At 41.5% G+C, this 19476-nt stretch overlaps 1 protein-coding gene and 1 long non-coding RNA gene across 11 annotated transcripts in view; one reads left to right on the forward strand and one right to left on the reverse strand.

The window, feature by feature from the left end:
- Positions 1-12020, reverse strand: part of OSBPL3 (oxysterol binding protein like 3) — a 91206-nt gene extending 79186 nt beyond the window's left edge. For 2 of the 10 annotated variants that reach the window (XM_068674220.1, XM_068674214.1), the window contains exons 1-2: positions 11830-12020; positions 11415-11543 (exon numbers count right to left, since the gene is read on the reverse strand). The gene's annotated coding sequence lies outside the window, so the exon portion shown is untranslated. Of the gene's footprint in view, positions 1-4406; positions 4426-4448; positions 4578-9113; positions 9218-10953; positions 11096-11414; positions 11544-11829 lie in introns of those variants that run through there. The other 8 variants (XM_068674215.1, XM_068674221.1, XM_068674223.1 and 5 more) reach the window with 8 other exon arrangements.
- On the forward strand, positions 11539-16490 carry LOC137852459 (uncharacterized). Its single transcript, XR_011093848.1, has 3 exons — positions 11539-11887; positions 14623-14703; positions 16193-16490. It is a non-coding gene; the product is annotated as an uncharacterized lncRNA (long non-coding RNA).
- The last annotated feature ends 2986 nt before the right edge of the window (positions 16491-19476 follow it).

Genomic DNA, 19476 nt, shown 5'->3' on the forward strand with positions numbered 1-19476 from the left:
AAAACTGTGATAGATTAAAATATACAGACACACACTATATATATATAAATAAATAAATGAAACACTGCAAAGTAAGAACAGAATCTATTTGGGTCCAAAAATGCACTTAAAGAATGCCCTGCTCAGAGTGCTGTGAGTCTGCAATACATTCACAAAATCCAGCCTCGGCACAGATTTGATTGGAATGAAAAAATATTACAGGGAAGTGTGCATTACAAGAGATTAACTTCTCCAACAAGTGAATAATAAGCAAAAGGATTTAGCTGAAGTCGGGTGGGTTGAGGAATTCAGATTGTCTGAATCAGAAATGCTGAGCTGCTGCCTCGTTTAAGGTGCAGAAATGGGTCTGGAAGCGACTCGCGGGGTGTAGCATACGGCAGACAACTCGTGAGATGAAAGAAGCCTAACTAGATAAAAAGCTTCTCCAACCCTCCTGAAAACGCAGGGAAGGAATTGATTAAAGAAGTTGCACCTCATACGCTAGAGGGCAGGAATAAAGTTAAAACATTCTAAAAAATAATTTTAAATATTTTTTTTAATCAAGTTCTCCAACAACACATTGAAACTAAGCAAAGAAGGAACCTGGTGGTGACTATCGCCAGTACAGAAACAAAGACAGGATGCCTACTACAAAACCGGCCTGGAAATTATGACATGGGATCAGAACTAAAAGCTTTCTCCAGCACAAATTGAGGAAACCAGGCAACACTGTTGCAGGTCTCTGAAAGAAGAGGCAGAGGAAATTGTACACAGTTGCAAATAAAACTTTCATGCATCCTCAGGTGACCCGGCTACCTCACCCCTACCTTACGGACACATCTAAAAAGAAACAATCTATACTTTTTTAGCAGACCAGCAAAAACAAACAAACAAAAAACAACAACAGCTCTCCCCCTTCACACACACACAGTAGGAGGTAAGTTATGATAGGAGAGCAAACAGGACACTTCAGAGTTAGGGAGGGGAGAAAAACAATCAGGCTGGCTACAATGAGTAACATGTAAGATTTCAGATCAAGTCGAAGACTCAAATGAAAAAAAAAAAAACAATGCTATAAAATGAACTTAAAACAATTAGAAGTGAGTGAAATATGTAGATTATCATTTGGACATGATAACTGCATACAAAATACTAGCTGGAAATTATTATATTTAACAGCAGAATTGCAAAGTAACTAAGCAACTGGTCAGAGAAGGTAATTAGAAAATACCAGGCTGGACAGAGATCACCATAAGAGGTTGCCAAGAACTGCCTTGGGGCTGGTTTTATTCACTAGCCCTGCTACCAGTGGCAAAGGAATTGAAGCATCTGCTGAAATTTGCTGCTGACAAAACGCACAGAGGCACCTCTGATGCACCAAATGACCAAAACACTGGGTGAAGGAACCACACGAACAGAAGCAGTGAGATGAATTGCAGCTCTCAAGTACCAAAGGCAAGGGCAGTGACCTGAGGAGCAGGGCAAGCACAAGTTTTGCTGTGAGCAACCAAGGAAAGAAAGGTACCTGCATGTTTGAGATGACTGCAGATTCACTAAATTATTAATCTGATGAACGTTTGAAAACAAAGAGCTATCCTTTGACATGAAGTAAGGCATTTTCTACAGAGATAATATAGAGATGCATTTAAAAGAAAAAAAACTTTGTGCAAGGCAGTGTTAGCACTTGATCTGGTCAGGAAGCAAAAAATAGCATGTAAGACATATGAGAGATAAATTACTCTTCTGCAAGGGAGATGGACAACGAAGTATCCTCCTGAAGTGAATATCACAGTGTATGTAGTCAATCACTAGAGTCTCTGCATCTCTTCAAGTAGAGATGAAAGATGACAGGGAAATGGAGAGCGCTCCTATGAGAGCAGAAAGAGGAGTTAACCAGTTTAGCTTAGCAAAACAAAGGTGCAGAGGGAATACAGGTGCCCTTATAAATGGTGAGAGAAAACACTAATTTTAGCTAGATGCACAGACTGGCTGTGAATACATTTATCCCAAATCCTGGAATAGCATTTTAGTCAAAGCAACAAAGTTCTGAAATATTCTGTTAATGGGACAACCAGGTCAAAGCTCCAACTATTTTTAAGATGATGCTTTGTCAGTTTACAAAAGGGATTATACAGAAGTATAGACTGCAACAGAAATACCGAAGATGAGTATCCAGGGCTTCTCTTCCAGTCACATGAAGTGTAAGTACAGACACTTTGAGTAAGAATACCATTATATACCACTTAAAAATCTACTGCTGATTTAACCTGCTCTGCCAAGTGTCCTTGATGTAATATTTTTAGAATTTCCCTTCGTAAAAATGAATTATTTCAGTTTTACTCATGCACCTGTACTCTTTTCTGTATGATTTTCTGTCACTATTTATCATGGGGTGTTTTTTTATTATGGAATATTAAATTCAAAGAGTGTCAGATCAAGGAAATAATACTTTTTAGGATCTACCTTTAGGCTACCGAGCATATGTAGCTTTTACTATATTAATTCAAAAAATGAGATTTGTTGATTTCTTCTTAATTTGATAAAATTTTCAAAGATTTTGCATGTTCCTATCTTCCTGAAGATGCCTACTGCAGAGGCACCTACTACTCTGGAACCCTGATACATAAAAACAAGCATTTGGGAATCTCAGTGCAGGGATCAGAACAGCTTTCTTCAACTCCCCGAAACAAAGCAACAAGAGTTATTACAATGAAAATTTTAACTTCATTATGTTGTACATAAACCTTTTCATTTAATTGAATTCTTTAAATTTACACTAAATTAAATGAATACATAGTTCTTTCTTCCTTACTGTACAAGCTATTTGGCTCACATTACAAACAGTGCAAGGCAAAACAGCACATATAAGTTTTACTTTTGGGAAATTGCCCAAATCCTTTCATCCCATTCTTAACAAGTAGTCCAACATACTTCTCACCATACAGACATGCCAATTCTTCATCATATTTCCTTATAATTAGTCCATGCTATCGGAACTATGACAAGAGAAATCTGTCAGACAATTACTTTATTTTTTTTTAAAAAGGAAGTCTCTCCTATGTTTCACCTTGTAAACCTTAATAATGCAACCTGTAAACCCAGACAGCTCTAAAATACATTTTCCATGTTTCCCCTAAGACTATTTTAAAATAATCAGAAATTTAATATACACCTTTATCTGTACAGATCCAACAAAGAGTAAACCATTAACTCAGTCAGCACTGACATAGTCACAGTGCTAGGTCACTAACACTAACACAGTGTTAGGTCAGAGGTTGGACTCGATGATCTTGAGGTCTCTTCCAAAATCTGTGATTCTGTGATAAGACTCGCTAGAGCTTCTTTTCCATTAGCTGTTTTTTTTTTTATTATTAATCAAGTCTACCCAGATTGTGACTTCTGATTATTTTCAAGACCCAGAAAGAAACATAGGGAAGTTAAAAAAATAAAAATAAAAAAAATAAATAAAAAGCAGTTTGGTTAACCAGAATAAGAGGTGAGAATTAAAGATATGTATATTCACAAATAAAAGTCTTTTTTCCCCACCTATCATCCCTATACCCCTTACCACACACCTCCCTTTTTCTCAGCTGTAATCATACCAGGCCAGGCAACAAAGATCAATTTGATAGATACAACAGCAAGCAACAACTGATACACAGCCTACACCTCCTTCTCTCTCCTAAGTAACCCATCACACAGTTGATCAAGCGGCAATGCACTTGGTTTCATTGCTCAACAGTCCTTCAGAATGAAATTCCCTTATGAATTCAAGTTCTGCAAGATGTGAGCGCTGAGAGACAGGACACACTGAAAAAGGCACTGCACCTTCATATTATTTGAGAAACAACATTTTAGTTTCAGAACATAAAATTCACTTAACTGCAAGCAAAGATAATTCTTCGGTGGGACTCTGCACACTAAAATAGTTTGACAGTTTTGTTTGAGAACATCAGAAGTAAACAATTCTCATTCTACCCCAAACATGGGATGTTTTTATGTTAACCATGCACTCTAGCCATATTAAAGCAAATAATGCAAGCTCATTGGGCAACGAACATTTGGTACTTCATTATGAACTGTCATTGTGTCAGGAATACCAAGGCTGAAATGGCATCCACAGTTAGGGATACGTGGATGTTTCCAGGTACTGAGCCATGCCACGAAAGCAAAGATCTCCCCATGCCTCTTCAGTAGGAAGGGGCCACCATCACAGACAAGATCCGCAAGTATTTCCCAAAGCAAGAGCATCCAGTCACTTAATGACACTCAGATACAGCCACTGAATTACTGTGGAATCAAGGAAGCCCCTTGCTTTAAAGCAAGAAGGATGAAGAAACAGCTGGGAATAAATGGGAAGATGCATCTTCCCTGTTCAGCTTATCACACGCATCAACTAGGACTAAAAACAGATTGTTAAAGCTCACCTGATAAAAACAATGACCTTGTGTGCATTCAAAAATACGCACTGGTGTCCCATTACTTGAAATTTGATCTTTTAAAATGTAATATTAACACCCATAAGGAATCTTCAGTACACCAGCAATTCCACAAATATGACATGCCAGAAGAAAGTGACCTTGAATACTTAAGTGTCCCTACAATAAAAGAGGGGAAGAAAATTTACTAGTCACTCTTGTCAAATAGTCCACGTTGTGAAAGCCTAGCAATATATTTTTTTAAAAGTCTCATTTGCCTGAGTGACATCCTGGTGACGGCTCTGCTGTTAATTTGCAAGTAGAAACGTTGATCCTGCTGAACTTCAAAGGATATGATACTGTGTAGTATAATGCAGGGAAAAATAAGAAGTTTGTGTGTGGAAAGAAGCCTGTGATTCAGCTATTCTGTGGAAAATTCTAATATCTCTGAATCTGACACGAAGTTCCATATTTATTCAGTGAATTAAGTGAAAAAAAAGCACATCATTTTAGCAGTGTATGTTTATTCTTATTCTAAGAAATAGGATGTTAAAAGCTTGCTTCAACTGTATGTACTGGACATCAGCTAAAAGGCAAGAACTTTATTTATAACAGTTTCTTACTTCATTAAGTTCCCCTTTCTCAGCAATTTGCAACACTCTAAGCACCGGGAGATATTCAGTAAGTGAACTTCAGTTTTATAAGGTTCATAATGTTAGTATAATATTGAGTGCTGCTGGTTTTATTGCCTTGCAGACAAGGTACATAGATTTGAAGAACAGTAAGAAATTTGAAAATGAATTGAGAGATATCATGATCACCACAGGAAAAAATGAATGTTGGGTTTTGTACTGGTTTTGGCTTAGCTTACTTTTTGGCTTACTGGTTTTGGTGGTGCTTAGCTGGAGGTGAGTTACGGGGGTTAACTCACAACAGTCAGCATAAATTATCAGTACCGTTCAGTTAAGGAAGACAAGAAGCAATTGTAATACTTTGTCCCAATTTTTCACTCAACATGCAAATTTTGCATTTCATTTCCCTTTAGAGCCCTCATCCTGGAAACTTAACAATAGCACTGCAAAACAGCCCCCCCATGCAGCCCAAGAATCTAAACCCAGCTGGGTGCCCTCAGAATTTTTTTTTGATGCTACTAAGGGTACACCAATTGAATTCACTTCCCAAAAGCCAGTAACTTTCTTGCCAGGACATAACAAAACTGTGTAGACCTATAGCAAAATTCTCGTCCTTCTTCTATCGGGCCTTAGTGAAAAAAATTCACAGGAAGTATCAACGCTTCTTCCCCAACATGGCTGTTGCTAGAGTTCAGTGACAAAAGTAGATTTAACCTAGATTCTGCCGTCTTCGTATGCAAATTCCTTGTTATCTGGCCGTAGTATCAGCAAACCCCATTAGTTCCAGTTCTATTTCTAGAAGTCATCTTCTGTCAGATACACCAGCAATCCTCCAGAAACATATTCCAACGTTTGCCCCCCTGCTGTATAAAAGATTACATGTAACCCAGCCACAAAGATGTGCAGTGATCCGATCCACTCTTGACCCATGCAAGACTGGAAAAGAATGCTAGGTCTGCAAGTGACTTTTCTCCTCAAACTCTAAATCTAACAGAGTTTGCAGAGCAGAGTTGCACTAAGCTAAACCCCAAAACACACTACTAGTTACCACAGAATGGCTGAGGTGGGAAGGGGCCTCTGGCTGTCCAACTGACCTGCTCAAGCAGGGCCACCTACAGCTGGTCACCCAGAACCATGTCCAGAGAGCTCTTAAATATGTCCGAGAATGAAGTGTCCACAATCTCTCTGGGCAACCTGTGTTCACTAACCCACACAGTGGGGGAAAAAAAAAATAAAAAAAATTCCACATGTACAGATGGAACCTCCTATGCTCCTTCGCTTTGTGCCCATTGTGACTTGTTAAGATGTAGGACAGGACAAAACCATTACCGGAATGCTATCTTTTAAGGAAACTAAAGATAACTGCTCTGAGTGATTCCACAAACCCTGTTTGACAGTAAGTAAGATGCTGTTCGGAGAAGCTTCATCACAGCACCAGGGTAGGCCGCACAGGCTTGTTGATCACTCTTACTCATCAGCAAAAAAGTTAAGGAGAAATCTTATCTTTAGATATAGTCTCAGTAATGCCCCCTAGTTGTTAATCTTTGTTTCTTCATTTCATCATCGCTTATTTAGAAAGCAAAGACTTGCAATCTTTTAGCAATAACACCAGGTCCAAATAGCTTGATATATGCTAAGGCCAGCACAAAGTTCTTGGAACATCTGCTACCCAAATGGTTGCAGGATTCCCAAAATCAGAGGGGTCATATACAACTCAGCTGCAGACACAGATACATCCCATGAGGGGAAGAGAGGAAAAAAAAAAAAGTAAAGAGTTACTAAACCGTAGAAAGGTATCTGTCAGCAAGTATCAGCCTGCCTGCGGCTGGCAAGCGGCGCAGTATCAGGGAGGGAACCTGAGAAAGGCACCACACTCCTACCACAGTCATCTCTACAAAATAGCAAAGACTCCCCGTTGCCCGCATCCTTTGGAGTTAACATCATCAGCTCCTCAGTATGCAGATGGTAATCACCAGTGTTTCGGGGATCCCCATTGACACTGATAATTTACGCTTCCTTAGCTAAAGCGATCAAGCGGTACCACAGAAAACAGACACTTCCTTTCTTACTTTTATTTGTTAAATTAAAGATATGAAAAGGTCAGCGACTGATTCTCATTCATAATGAAACTTCCGTCCTGCCCCGCCACTACAAGCTGCACTTCAATTCACAGTTCGTGCTGTCACGGTTGCACCTACAGGATCTCAGCACTCGGGTTTGTCACAAGCAAGGGATCTGGAAACAAACGAGGGAGCTGTTCGCTCTGTCAGAATACAGTAATTTATAGGACTATTAAACAAGCTCTTTTGCTAGTACCGTGGTTGCAGCCAGTGCAGTTCCAGATGCCAATATGAGCACGACGTGCTCTGCATGATATTCAGGGGAGACGCTGCTATTATGCTTCACAGCCTGAGGCAGTGGCGAAAACCTTTTGACAACAAAACTTATCAAAACTGGTTTCAACGCCATCTCTTGCCATTACAGACAGGACAGCAAAAGCTCCGCTATAAAAACAATTGTACATTTCACTTAGGGTGTTAAAACTATGAAGAAACTCCCTCCACCGCTTCTCAAGGTTATTTTTCTATACACACTGACAAAAAAAATAAAGTAACTTGGAGGAGAGGAAGACATTTCAACAAAATTTTTTAATACGAGCGACTGGTTGCAGAGAGGGAAGAAAGCAGCGCCAGCCACCAGGATTCCGCTCTGCTTGTTTTAAAACTTGAAGGGCAGGGTTTAACCTTCAGTAACACGCAGAATTAAGAATGACACAGATGGGCTTGTGCGCTGAGCAGGATAAAGTCTCCCACACACGCAGGCCTGTTGGTGACTGACAGGCCATTCAGAATTTGTCTCTTCTGTGGTTTCAGCTACTGTCCAAGCAGAAGGAAGAAAACGCTTAAGGCAATTGAGTATGCCCACACAGTTGTTCTTTACTGGAACTGCTAAGACCTGGGGTTTCATTCAGTTTCACCAGCAACTATATGGAAAGTGGAACAGACAAATAACAGAACAATAACGCATACACACTGAGACTAGGAAAAACCTACAGAATTATGGGGGAAAAGGGGAACAAAAGAGAATGGCAGAGAAAGGTGACCTCAAAGTGATTTAAGCCATGGCCACAACAGATAAGATGACAGCAAAAGTAGAGTCATGGCATTATTATCACAAGTAGCAATAACAGAAATGGCAGAAATTAAGATAAGGGAAGAGTAAGACTACCTTCAGCCAGGGAAATGTTTCAAACTTCCAGTCTGAAAACATTCACATGAGGATACACCACACAGCCAGAAAGCCCCATGTGTCAGATTTTTCTAACAACAAGAAGTCATTACTGAAACCCAACATCGAAGTACAGTGCATATCATTACCGTAAAAAAAAAAAAAAAAAAAAAAAAAAAAAAAGAGATAAAATACACACTGGTGCAAACAAGGATTAGTTTCTCAACTTCAGTATTTTGGATTGTTATCATCTTCTTTCTAAGAGCAGCAGTTAAATACAAGTGACAATTATGTCACAAGTGACAAGACAATTATGGCACTGTACACCTTAAAAAAAATCACAGCAAAAATATGTTACGTTATGGTTTAACCAACACACAGGCAGAACCTGAAGCTATCACCAAGAACTTGGCATTATGGGGAGGTAAATCAAAAATAAAAGATTTCAATTCTCAACTGATGCATTACATTAGCGGGCAGAAGAAAGGTAGATTTGTTTGCACACCTATATTAACAGAAGTGCTAAAGAAAACAGTTGGAAAAATTAATTGTTGACATGGCAGCAGCTGTATTTGCCAACCTAATATGATCCAACCAATAAACCCCCCACTACTGAGAGAGGGAACCTACAGGTCAGGTACTTGTACCTTAACAACAGGACTTGAAAGTGAGAGACCTAGAAACACGAATAGAGACACGCCTCCTGGTCAGACAGGGAATGCAGTTTGGCTAACTTGCTGTATAATGACTACAAAGGAAGAATTTTTCAAAATCAGTTTAAACTGTCACAAAGCTGAAAAGAAAAGCACAGAGGCATGTGGAGAATCATATATGCTGCCCTCCTTCTGTGACTCACCCGATGCTATTATGCAGCCGCTGTTATCAGGCTTTCTTACAGCCACCTGTACAGTTCTTAAGAATGGAGATCCCTCTGAGTGCTAGGAACTCCTAGCAATTCTGAATGCACTGTTTCAGCTCAAAGCTCAAAGGTCAGTGAAAGTCAGTTCTCACTCCTATATACAGTACTCACTCTTATTATATCTTGTACTCTCACTCTCTTCCACCGCACATACCAAGGATTCCTATCAAGTCATGCTTAACAGTTGTTTTCCTCAGAAAAAAAAGACTCAAGAACCACATGTTCAGCCTTCAGCCAAAGATGGAGAATTGTTAGCAAACATGCACTGCACACATTGCTCAGCACCTTCCACAACCAAAGCGGCTCAGCTTCAGTTCTTCCTACTTTTGTGGTTAGTGGCACGGAACACCCAGGCACTGAAATAGAATTAAGTGCTGTTGTGCTTACTGCTATATATTAACACGTGACTCCTACCCTAAGGAGCTTGCACTGAGTCAGTGGTGTTCTGGCACACCAGGCAGGCAGGACGGTAAATGCTGAGCTGCACTGGGCTAATCAAATGCTTTTCTCAATCTCAGCTAGCGTTTTCTTAAAGTACGCAATGCTTTTACTTAACAATGCATTTACCAGAATTGTCACTGAATTTGTGCTAAACCCAAAAACAAAACAAACAAACAAAAAAAACACCCCCCCCCCCAAAAAAAAAACACAAAACAAACAAAAAAAACAGCCCAGCACTTGGATCACGTAATGAGCACCTCAGTTTGGACACGCAAAATAGAAAAAGAATTTGTTCAAGTTCTCTTCCTTCACAGAGGCTGTCCTCAACTTTTTGTTTGTTTGTTTCAAGCAACATGAAACAATATGCCATGAGTTTCATGTTGACAGAATCCTGAACTAACAATAAAATACTGTGTTAATTCATGTCATAACTTCATATATAATAGAATCTGGTATTCTTGAACATATGATGTGTGCAACATGGAAGTCACAAGCAGCCTCAGGAACTTTGCAGGAGGAGCAAGCTAAAACAGACTGAAAGGAGAATGATATCCTGCTTCCCAAGAGCATACCCACAGCAGTATGTTTCTCAACTATTATGTTTCCTATTTTACTTACATTGTCATATTACCATCAACACCCACATCTCTTAACCTCGATGGCAGGCAGCAAAAATTATTCTAAGGTAATTAAAATACATTTCCTCAGTGTTAATTTCTAAGTTAGCAGAATAAAGACAAGCACCCACAAGAGGACATAATGTTACATACACAAAACCTCCTCATCCTTCAGATAAATGAGAAACTAAAGCAATAGAACATTTGTTTCCAGGCATATTATTCATGGATTTACATACCGGTACCACAAGTGACAGCTGCATGCGACTAAAAATGATGCATGTCCCCAAAGTATATTGCTTCAACATAACCGCAGAGGCAGAAGACAGACACCAAAATTGAGAATCTCAAAGACCTCAGCAGCAAGTCAAAATTAAGCCTGAAGTGTATCAGCTACAAAATGAAAAGCCTTCCTGTTGAAAGTGTAGTTCATATGTGAATTGCTTAGAGCACTGTTTGTAGCAACTGAAAACTCATTCTTACAATTAGAAACCATATGATCCAAGACTGCCACAACGTCACAATTCACCCTAATTTCTACACAGCATGAAATAAAACCAACAGAATGTGACTAATGAAGGAAATATTAGATACACGCCTATTAGGCATACACGCATTGGTTTATAATAGAAGCTATTTTAACTAGACCCAACTCTGTAGGATGACATACACACAGCTACCAGAAAAAGGAGGTTTTGTATATAATACCGCATACTTACTTTTGCGAAAGTAAATGAGCGAGCCACACACACAGCGTTGCAATGAGGCAACTCTATCAGAGCCTCAGCATCATTTCCTGTCCTTAGCGAACGTGCTGGCAATTTCAGCCCGACCACAACTGCTCAGCACCACCCCCAGAACACACACATGCATGCTCGTACACAGATAGCATCTCCAATCCCTAAAGTTCCCCTCCCACCCTTCCTGCATTCAAACCCAGACGCCGTACGGGACGACGGAGGGGGACAGGAGCGGGCCCAACGCCGTGTGCGTGGCAGGGAACGGCACCAAAACGGGGAACCGCGAAGCCAACGCACTGGAAGCACAGTGGGAACATTCAGCCTCATCCATTGGAGTTGAGAGTCCAGAGCATTACTTAAGATGTAAAAACAGACGTATTTTCAATGAAAAGGCTGGAAAATAAGATAGATGACGCCGTGTGTACCCAAACAGGACTTACGGGCTGATGAAACGAAGCAGAGCGAAGCGCTCCCAACTCGGCGGTTAAAGTCAAGGGATGGAGCAACAGCCCGTGTCCCTTCTCTGGAGAGCAGGGAAGCAAAAAAGCGCCGTGACAGTCATCGGAGGCCTAGAAAAAAGTGCAAAGCAGGCAAATTACACTACAAGGAAGAAGTAAATTTACCAAATGCCCTTTTCTCCAGCCACCCCGCACGTCCCCCCAGCAGAACCAAGCATCAGTGAGCTGTGCTGAGCAGCTGGGAGCAATGGAGCAGCTCAGCGCTCAGATTGCTGATAATCTGCCCCCAGATCACTCGTAATTTGTCCCCAAATTGCTCGTAATTTGTCGGAAGCCATGCTGGAGGGGCTTCACCCACTGCCCTGCGCCGCCAGAACAACGCGGGCATCCCCCTTACCCGCTGCTACGAGCCCCGTCCCGGAGCTCAGCACGCCTGGAGGCGTCCCCCTGGCTCGGTGCGGGATTTATTCAGTTTTATTTTAATGTAGCACAGCGGCGGTACCTGCACCGGGCGCGGCGGGCAGGGGAGCGGAGAGGAGGGGAGGGGAGGGGAGGGGAGGGCGGGGGCGCGGGGCGGCCGCTCGGCTCCGCTCGGCTCCCTTCGGCTCCGCTCGGCTCCGGCCGGACGGACACGAGTGGGGAGGGGGGGGGAGAGGGGAGGAGGGAGGCGGGACCGCCGCGCTTGATTGGCAGCCGCGCTGGCCAACGGGAGGCTCGCGTTCGCTTCCCCGCCGATCGCGGGGGGAGGAGGGGTGTTTCCGTGACGTCACGGGCGGGGCCTCAGCGGCAGGTGGGGCGGGAGGCGGGGGCGGTGCTGAGGGGAGGTGCGCGGGGGCTTCGTCCCTCAGACACGGACAGACCCCGTTGGTACCCCGAAATGTGACATCCCGAAATGTGACATCCCGAAATCAAATCCCAAAATCACATCCTAAATCCTCACATAGCAAAGTCCCACACCCCAAAATCTCACATCCCAATATCTCACACCCTAAAACCTCACATCCCCAAAATCCCACACCCCAAAATCTCACACCCTAAAACCTCACACCCTAAAACCTCACACCCTAAAACCTCACATCCTAAAACCCCACATCCTAAAACCTCACATCCTAAAATTTGCCTGTTCCTCGGAGCCTTGTGTAAGAAGCAGCAGCTGGAGGGACTAATGAGACCCGAGCTGTTCGAAGTGCTCTGGGCCGTTTCCATGATCCCCGTGGTGTGTGCGTGAAGTCTTTCCGAAATGGTTGCTGCTTGTGAGGATGTAGGGAGGATGTGGCCTGGCGCAGAGCTTGTGTGGTTTTCCTGTGCGAAGTGTGGTTTAATCCTCGAACAGGAGAGGAAGGGGAGGGAAGGGCCCCCTGCTTTCCCAGCTCAGCATCACGGGCCCCAAGCTAACCAAATGCTTCTTGATCCCAGCCTGCACTCGGTGCTTCTCATTACTTCAGTGGTCACAGCAAAGGGAAACATAGATCATAGAACCATTAAGGTTGGAAAAGACCTTTAAAGATCATCTGGTCCAACGATCACCCTACCACCAACGTCACCCACTAAACCATGTCCCTAAGCGTCACATCCAACCTTTCCTTGAACACCCCGAGGGACGATGACACCACCACTGCCCTGGGCAACCTTCTGGAAAACCTCCTCTTCCTTTACACTGCCTCAGAACAGGGTGGGAGTGCTTGGGAAAGCCACTCCAAGTGACATCCCAAAAGGCAGGGAGAGCGTTCATGGGTGGGAGCTTGCGGTAGCATAGCCCATCTTCAGGGTGGTACCTTGCACTGTGAATGAAACCACATTTGCTGAAAGGCTATGAGATGCCACAAAGTACCACGTTTATAAGAACAGGGTTTGGCAGAGGATTCCCAAGCCATAGGCACTAAAGCATCCCATACCATTTAATACCTTTAAATGTTGTTTGTTATACGTAATGAACTTATTTTTGCCTTAGTTCATATAGATCATAAAATGTACTTGAAAATAATATTGACAGAGCCTTTGGAATACTGCTTTTTCAGCATTACTTATGCCCATTTTTATATGAGGAGCAATTTTTAGTGAGTGTCAATGAGGAAAGTCAATGAAAGGCAACAAAGCAGTTTTACTTTTGGTAATGTTATTTAATGTAGCTTTGTGTTTCTGCAGTGTGGGAATTCAGGTTTTGCTGGAGGGTGTTTATCAGTTTGCAAACAACTATAATCTAAAAATAGCATACACCATTTTGTTAGATTTCAAGTTTTATAAAAATTGCTTTTATAAATACAAGTTTTAGAAAACAAACAAACAAACAACAAACTAGCACTGTACTTTTAAAGAACATGATTATTGAACTAATGGTACTAAGTAGCCTGCAGCAAATCTTTTAAGAAAAATGTAGGCAGCTGGAATATGTTGGTGAGGCACCTTTCTGGCAATCACATGATGTACTAATGTACTGGTAGGTAGCACTATGCATGTGGGGTCTGCTCAAGCTCCCACTAAAGCCAAACTCAGACCACTTCTTGATTTAGAGAGGAACTGGGTGGCTCTTTGATGATGAATAGCCTCTAGACCTTGCAAGAAGAAGGAAATGAAAAAAAGCAAAATTCAAATCCTCTTCCAGTTTAAAATCTCCATCTTGAGTACTGCTGTATAGACAGCAAGCTACTTGGGGTTCCTGAGACATTAAGGACAATCACTGTTCCTGTGTTCATCACAGCAAAAAACATGGACCAAACATGTTTGGGATATATTAACTACAGCTACTTCAGGAGGGAGTTTGATCCTTCTGTGGATTTCTTTCCTTTCCTTTTGTTCAGCCCTCCTGTTCAGAAAAAAATAAAAATAATAATAAATAAATAAATAAATAAAACCAGTATTGGAGTGGTGTTTTTCCTGGGCTAAAAATAAGTTTAAAAATGAATTAATAGGAAGCCCGTTGGGAGTAAGACCATTCTTCCTATTAGAAAATCAAAGCACAGAGAAATAATGTCAGCCTTAACTGAGATGGCAAAATAAAAGGTGGTTGCATACATCAGGGGAAATATATAGGCAGAAAGCCTCTGTCCGAATATAGATTGGTGTTTTTCTTTTTTAATAGATCCATCAACACAAAGCCATCCGGTTTGTATTAGTAAAAAGAAGGTGGTTAGGGTGTTCCCCAGCCCTGTGCACTTAACCTTCGATTTATCCTTGCTCTTTGGTTTTTCAGTTCTGCGTGATGGAGCCTCATGACACTGTAATCTTTCCAGAGCTATTAAGAAGAGGAACTCCAATCTCCATGATCCAACAGGTATTTTCTTTTTAATTCAGTTTCCCTTTGATCTAATATAATGCATAATTAAATTGCATGGTCTGAATTAAAACTCCACCATTAGGTGCATCCTTTTAGCTTGTTCTTTCCTGTGGTTTTGTAAAGACAGTACACAATAATATTTGCAGTGAGCACAATGAAAAGGATTCTGTTGAACTCAATATCATGCAATGATTTTTCATGCTCAAGCAATCTTAGTCTCATGCTGGTGAATGAGCTCCTATAGCATGGGTATGCAGCAGATAGAGAAAGGCTTGTTGTGAGATACAAGTTATGTCCTGTGCTCTGAGATGAATAACTAAGACAAATCTTTTGAAGAGCTTCTACATTTTCAGCAGAAGAATATGGTTATCAGAATCCTTGTGGCTGAGGTGGTGTGAGCAGCAGTAGAACAGTGTACATAGTTATTGGGTTAACCCATCTTTCTGTTCTCATGACTAAGCACATACATCTTCAGTCCTGGGCAGAAGTTACCTGTCTTGAAATTCAGCAACATCATTCCTTGTCCACCAAAAGAAATCTGTCCTTGGTAGCTTTTTTTTTTTTTTCTTTTTTTATGTCATTTCTGTCCTTGTGCCAGTACCTTTTATTTTCTTCTCAGCGACCACTCAGGAGCCTTCTATTCCATTGACAATTCTTTGGCAAATACCACCAGCATCCTGTTGCATATACAGGCTAGTATTATGCAAGCTACTGGCATTAGCTTTCGTGTGTCTCGCTGGTATTTCTAAACACTTACCTATCATCTCCCTAATCTGCCCAGCCCTCTTTTCTCATGACTGTAGTGTCTGGGCCTTCTTTCCTGGCTCTTCTCGCTTCCCAACTAGACCGAGCCTCGTTAAACTCCCTTTGGAGCCCTTCCAAATACCTTTGAGGGACAAAGTTTACCTCTCAAGTGCCTGATGCTGCAATGCCTTTGTGCAAGCATATCACCTGTGTCGCAAAATTCATGAGATGTTGCAAATACTTTTCAGAGTCTTGATTCTGACTTTCATTTTTCTGGTGGTCAGAGCTCCACAGCAGTGGGGGAAAGCAGACCTGCTGTTGCACTAACTCTTCTCCTTACAAGGGGCTTAACTGGCTCATGTTAACTTATTCAGATAAGGGCAGAGAGAGCAGGAAGATTACAGTCTTTCTATGTTGGCAAAGCAGATGTGTGGCCAGAAGTTACTCAAAATAGAAAGGAGAAAAACTGAAAAGGAATGAATGTTCACCAGCCTGGCACTCAGCAAATTGTACCTGTGGACTGTACCATAGTGAAGAAAATAAAATTCAGGCTCTGGACAACCCTGTCTTTATGTGTGTGTATGTATGTGTGTGTGTGTGGGGGGGGGGTGTTATGCAGAAGTTGCCACAATAGGACCCATGAATTTGGAAACAGCTGAATTCCAAACAGTAACATTCATCACTAATACTAAAAATAATTTTCTTGTTGTTGATTTGACTTTTATTTCTCCGTTCTATTTAGCTTCATGGAAAATGGGAGGACCCAACATTACTGGGACTAGCTCCCAAGATTACTGCAGTTGAGGACCAGCTTGTGAATGTCAACTGGTTACAGTGTGGTGAATAAGCAGGTCTAACATCCAAACCACTGGAGAAACAGCAAGCTGAGATACCTTCTAAACTTCTACTACACACAAGGACATGTTTCAAGCAGGAACTTTAATACTGACTTGGAAATGAGAGGAATTCCAAGGTTTTCAAGCCAAAGTGATTCTGCAGTTTTTAAAACAAGAGCGTTTTCCTTTAAGAATAAAAGCTAAACAAACTTGCAATTTAAAATTCTGGATTTGTCAGTCTTGTACTGGTTTCATACACACCAGACGCTGTTTTATAACATTTATCCTCCTCCCCCTCATTGGTGACTATTACTCATTCTTCCAAGTATTCTTGGATTTTAGTATTTATCTAAAATGCAGTCAGATGGAAAAAAGTAGTCATATTTTTTTCCACATTATTTAAGACAGAAAATACCAGAGTACATTAAAGTTTACCGTATTCAGTAAGTATATTTACAGAGACATGATACAGGTCTCCGCAGAATTTGGCATCCAGATGCAGTTCAGTTGGCAAAGAAGATAATACAGCTATTAAGAAAGTGTAATTCACTGCACTGTGGGCTACATTATCCTTCCCTACCAATGCAAGCTTATTTATTCAGGTTGCTAGCGAGGAGTTCTCTCTGGAATTGGAGAGAAAGAAACCTGTGGGGCACAAGGGATTAGCAGAGATATTCCACACCCATGGGACATTTCCCTTTTTAAAGTCTTACGTTATTGCAGATGGAAGATGTAATACATTGTCCATTGCAGACACAGTTTCTACTTACTTCACTCGGCTGTGGGTGAGGCCCTGGCACACCTCTTGTGTTGCTCTTTCTCCATAACTATTGCATGCAGCGTAGAGCACTTCAGATCTGGATGCTGGGTCCCTGCATGGAGCCTGCTTTCCTTTCCCAGAGTGGAAATAGGATCCATGTTTCTCTTGCTAGGGCTAGCTTTGTTATTCTTTCACTTTGAATACATGTAACAGTAAAAAATGTCTAAACATTAAGGCACAAAAATTGCTGACATCAAATACTTTCATTCTTTCAGGACCATGAAAGCAGAAGGTAAGGTAAGGCACTGAATTTATATTTGGAAGGCGTTTTCTGAAAGGCTATGGGACAGATGCCTTTGCATTTCACTTGGAAGGGAAAATAAATGATGTTGTTCAAACATTGTAAATTGTACTCACCGGGTACATTTCCTGCCAGCATGGGTGAAGTTTTCCATTGTGTAAACTCCTTGAAGTTGCAAACGCTTCATTTGAGGGCATGTGATATTTGACAAGGTTCGATTGTGGCAGTAACAAGAGCAATCCTGAAAACTGTGCAAGTCCAGCTACAGACGTTAAGCTTGTTAGCAAACAGTTATTCCTGACCGATGTCAGAATGAAACTGCAGAGCAGCAACTCTCCTCACAGACACTTGGAAGTCAGACTTCTGGCCTTCCTGCTCCAGTGATCAGTCCCCCAGCTCTCAGCCTAGGCATGGACACAGCCAGTTTGTGCTTATCAATACTTTGCGTGCCCTGACCTGTGCCTCACTAAATGGTTCATGTGCCAATCCAAGGTGATATCTCTCAGATATACATACACAGGTAGGAATTTCACTAGAGATAGTAGGAAGCACACCTGTTTGCTGGTGTGAATTGACTGTACGTTTTGTATCAGGAGATTTCCAAACTGCTGTTCAGACACGTTGTGAGGTCTAGGTGGGGAAATGCTAAGCTGGGTGGGTTCAGATCTGCTGATGTACACAGCAGTAGCATCTCCTTTTTCTGTACCACAGCCATTAGTGTCAGGGTCTGAATTTTAAAACAATTCAGAAGTCTTCTAGTATGACTAATTTCCCATTTTCCCCACTGGCAGCTGGCCTTGTTTGACAGAAAATACATCTTCATGGACTGTAAGCCAGACTCAACAGGAAACAAGTCTGTAAGTACACACAGGTGGTTTGTTGTTTTTTGTTTGTTTCTTGGTTTTGGTTTTATTTTGCTTTCTTTTGTTTTGTGCCAGAGCATAGCAACAGTTCCAGGCAGAAGGGATGTTCAGGAAACAATGTCTTCACCTTTATTTGAGCTTTACAGATCCAGGCAGCTGCACCAGACCAGATCCAGAGTTGCTGAAGTCAATGGAAAAATCATTCTTCAAGTTCAACAGAGTCAAATGCCTCACCTAATGGATCAAAATCTTAAGTGGCTGGAATTTTCCCTCGAATCTCAAGACATTGGTGAGAATCCAGGAAGCTGCTGGGAGGACAACAACCTGCTCCCATTAATGCCCCGTTGATAATTGAGGCAAGACAGGCTATGCAGGCTACATTGCTCAATGCATCCTTTCATGTGCGCTGTTTTTTCTAAGCATTTGCTGCTGAGGAATGGGTTTCTGTGGTTAAGAAAGTTTTGAAAACAATAAAGCAATGAAAGCCTTCAATTGATCTCAGAGGCAATTGCTGCAAAGGAGAACAAAAGTATTTACGGTGTTACTGACACAGTCTGACACGACTGACTGACAAAGTAAAATAGAGGAAAAACAAACCTCCCACACAGTCTGTCATGGGTAAACACAAATACAGAGGTCACTAGGAAAAGGCATGAAGGGAAGCTTACTCACCAGCTGCCCAGGTATAGCCAGCTCATCACTGTCACCTCAGTCCGCTGCTGATCACACAAGAGGCCACTTTGCACAAATTCAATTAACAAGGCCCTCAGCTCTAAAGGAGATATGTCTTTCCACCCCCCTACCTCCAGAAGAGATCTGGAAAAGGAATATTTCTACAAAGTTTGAAAACCATCCACTTTTCAAATCTCTCTTTTGAATACAAATAGACACAGATTTATCAGCTAAGGTTTTTATTTTAATAAGCAAGTATGTTTCCCATGGAATTAAAAAATACTGAAAAGTTAAGCAAATCCTATAGCAAAAATTTTTGAGGCCATTGTTCTGTAGATGTTTGAAGGAACGAAGAGTGACCAAGTGTATTTTAAAATCTTGAAAACTGGAAACTTCCCCATTCATAACCAAAGAAGAAAAATATTTGGCAGAGACATGGACTGGTTTATGTACATCCATGGTTAGTATAATGTAATGGGAACTCAGGGTTTTATCTTGGGTTTTAGAAGTTATGCGGGCAAAAGCCTCCTGGAGATGTGTTTGAAAAGATGAAATTAAATCACGTTGCATAATCAGGAGCAGGTGATACAAGAA

Source organism: Anas acuta, chromosome 2, assembly GCF_963932015.1.
Source record: "Anas acuta chromosome 2, bAnaAcu1.1, whole genome shotgun sequence".
In the NCBI taxonomy this organism is placed as follows: Eukaryota; Metazoa; Chordata; class Aves; order Anseriformes; family Anatidae; genus Anas; species Anas acuta.